General features: G+C 40.7%; 1 long non-coding RNA gene across 1 annotated transcript in view; it reads right to left on the bottom strand.

Moving 5' to 3' along the window:
- Nucleotides 1-3,068, bottom strand: part of LOC310860342 — an 8,986-nt gene extending 5,918 nt beyond the window's left edge. The window contains exons 1-4 of the long non-coding RNA XR_014569368.1: nt 2,990-3,068; nt 2,646-2,673; nt 2,143-2,349; nt 362-441 (exon numbers count right to left, since the gene is read on the bottom strand). This is a non-coding gene — a long non-coding RNA (uncharacterized lncRNA). The remainder of the gene's footprint in view (nt 1-361; nt 442-2,142; nt 2,350-2,645; nt 2,674-2,989) is intronic.
- Nucleotides 3,069-3,699: the final 631 nt, after the last annotated feature.

Below are 3,699 nucleotides of genomic sequence, written 5' to 3' on the forward strand. Positions count from 1 at the left end.
AATTAAATAAATGTGTGTTCTCATGACACTTTGTTATAGACCTGGGGGAAAAAGGCTTCTAAATCCTAAAGGTTTTCAGAAAAACCTGTTTTTTGTTTGTTTCTATGTCAGTTGTTCTCAAACATTTTCATGTCAAGGACCCCCAAATATATATGTAATTGGCCGCCTCGACCCCCATCTGAAAATACGTTGTTCCAAGGACCCACCCATGAAGCAAAGATTTGAGTTAAAAGTGTTCGCTGTGAAAGAATATATATATTCAGAGATTTGCTGCCCCTTTTTCACAATTTCCCCCCAAACTTTCAGTAGCTAGAGTATAACATAATGCTTAAAACACCGTTCTGAATGTGTTTTAACTTACAGGGCTGCGTTGTTCTGATCAGCATGAGTCCTGGGCGACGCTTTGAACGTCACGGAAGAATAGTGAACATCCTGCTCTTGCTGAGCAATGCAACAGGAAAGAGACAAAAAAACAAGTCATCAGTATTCAGTATAACGGAATGGAATGCTGAAACTCAGAAATCTTATCAGATAATTAGCTATGTTTTGGTTAATATGTTTTCTCTCCAATGCAGTACAATTACACTATCAGCCTGTCAACGTATCATGTTGAATAATTAATAGGTGATATAGTTGATACAATATAACTGAATGAAGAGGAAAAGTGGAATATATGTCTGCACACGATATAGTTCTGCTCCCCGTCTTTTTTCGGCGAAACATGGTTGTATTTAGGTTGAAATGAAAAGGACGGGGAGCAGAACTATATATCGTGTGCGGACAATCCACTTTTTTCTTCAGTCATTTTATGGGTACAGCACCGTATTCTGAAACTGGGATGTGCGTATTGTTTTTCTTCTTTACATAATTATGCAATATATAACTGTCATCTTTGAGATTGAGAAGATCGAGATAACAAGAAAAGAGAATAGTTTCCGTGACTGCTATCAGACGAGTGCAGTGTATAATCTTAAATCTTGAAATGCAATTTCTGAAAGGAGAATGGGATCTCGTTTCTGAACGACACTTGTTTTCACACAGACATGGTGATTAAACTGTGTTCTGGAGGGTCTCTTGGGTAAAGGATTCAAGTGTAAATCAAAGACCATTATGGGCCCCGTTTACTGGTGACAGCTATGGTAGCCATAACTGTACACTTACTACACTCTATGGGAACGCAGGCGTGTCCTCGCTGTGCGAGAGGCGGGACAAGCACTGGTATAATGTTCATTCTCAAAGCCATCTCAGGAATGGTCACCTCTTACCAGGGACGGGGCAACCCTCTGGTGGAGGCTTAGACCCCCCTAAAGCCTTGATTCTCATCATATATTTTATATTGCTATGTATTAAATGTATATTGTTGATTTTGTGTTTTGTATTTCGGCTACATTGAAAATGAGGGCCTGCCCCTCAATTGTACTCCGAGCTTAAATAAAGGTTATGATGATAATGATGATTACACTTTACACTGCAGCCAAATCCAATTTATTTCTCAAATCCGACATCGGATCTGCCACAGATCTTGTGTGTGTGTGTTCAGACTGATTTGACACTGGCAGACGAATCCAGCCTGAATCAGATCTGTGCCACGTTACGTACATCCAGATTGGAATCTGATTCGTTTAAATAAGTCTAAGCGCAGACAAGTCACAATGGAATCCGATTTAGATCAGGTCACTGCGTACACCCAGGACGGATCTCCTGAAATCAGATTTGAATCAGACCTGAAGTCAAGTCGCATTTGTAAGAATTGGATTCCATATGTGTGACTTGTCTGTGTTATTTTATTCCAAATCTGGATGTGGCACAGGCTGGATTTAGCTGCCAGTGTAGATGGGGCCTTGGACACAATACCCATAGATATAAAAAAAAAAGATGCCTCATTGGCTGCTGCAGTTCGTCGGATGTGTTGACGGGAGGGCGGAAGAATTTATTTACGGTATACACTACGTCACGCTGCCACTAAGTGACTATACTGGCCAATCGCAGCGCATCTTTTCCCGGGACTTATCAGACCCGAAGTTAAGACCCGAACAAACACTCATGCTTCCGCGGGCCTTCGCAAGGAATCTGGGGATTTTTTGCCCTCCCTTTTAGCCAAAAGGGGCGTCTATACCTTTATGTGTCTATGACAGTACCTACCTGTCCGCTGTTGATCTGAGTGGATGGACACTGATAGGAGGAGTCTTGATGCACCTGTGAGATCGGAGGGTCCGAGCCCCTCCCACTGACCCCAGGGACAGAGGCCAAGCCCCCCCCACTGACCCCAGGGACAGAGGCCAAGCCCCCCCCACTGACCCCAGGGACAGAGGCCAGGCCCCCCCCACTGACTCCAGGGACGGATGCAGGCTGGAGTGGGACACAATAGAAAGTCACACATCAGAAGGTTGCAGTGATATAGGCCTAGCTGTATATTATATATTGTGATACAGTGATATAGGCCTAGCTGTATATTATATATTGTGATACAGTGATATAGGCCTAGCTGTATATTATATATTGTGATACAGTGATATAGGCCTAGCTGTAGCCTACATTATATATTGCGATAATATTGAAAACGCAGATTTGTTTTTCCCGCTAAAGCATTGTTGGCAAGTTTCCATTTTTTAATCAATCAAAGCAAAACCCAAGCGAATAAATACCTCCTGGTCTGCGTTTGCCTTTTTCCTCCTGTCAAATAAAACAAAGTACTTAATTTATTATTTACATAATTTAGAGATTATGTTCATTTTAGTTTACATGGAATCTGCTGTGAAAAGATATAATTTACATGAAAAGTTCATATAGTATAAAAGTGGGTGTAACATTTAACACACACTCGCACACACACTCGCACGCACACTCGCACGCACACACACACACACACACACACACACACACACACACACACACACACACACACACACACACACACACACACACACACACACACACACACACACACACACACACACACACACACACACACACACACAAACACACTCACCTGACCCAGAAAGCAATGGGGATAACCAAAATCAGCACAAACAGTGAGGCTGCAACTCCAGATATGAGAGCAACATTGTCTCCAAATATTAGAGCAACATTGTTGGCTTTACAGAGAAACACAATGAAAATGAGGAGGGAAGTTAGAATGTGCATTTCTGTTGTTTTCTGTGTGGTGTGTAATATTTAATACAATGGTTATTTCAAAGTCCTTCGGACAACGTCTGGACACAAAGGTAATACAATTCAGTTGTTCATCCCAAGTGTTTGTATAGAAAAAACCTGACCATGCACTCATCTAATACACTTTAGTAGATTTAGTTGTCAGGTTACACCGACTGTAAAGTACATGTTCAACTACTACTCGGCTATTTTCAGCTTGCAACCAAGTGTAAAATGACTTATACTGGATCTCTTGTCCACCAGTCCCTTCCTAACATTTTAATCTAGTTTTTATTTGTTGACGAAATTGTCAATATATATTTAGTCTTAGTTTTAGTCATCATAGCTTATAGTTTTCATTTAGTTTTCGTCAGTGAAAAAGGGTAGTCGACGAACAATTTTTCGTCTTTGTTTTAGTCGACAAAATCAACACTGATATAAACGTCAAAAAGACTAAAGACAAATATCTTTTGACCATATAGTTAGGATATTGTTATATAAATAAATATTGACATTGGACTACATGACATTTTCTTTCTGTATCTCTCT

Source organism: Protomyctophum parallelum, assembly GCF_964188405.1.
Source record: "Protomyctophum parallelum genome assembly, chromosome: 6".
Lineage (NCBI taxonomy): Eukaryota > Metazoa > Chordata > Actinopteri > Myctophiformes > Myctophidae > Protomyctophum > Protomyctophum parallelum.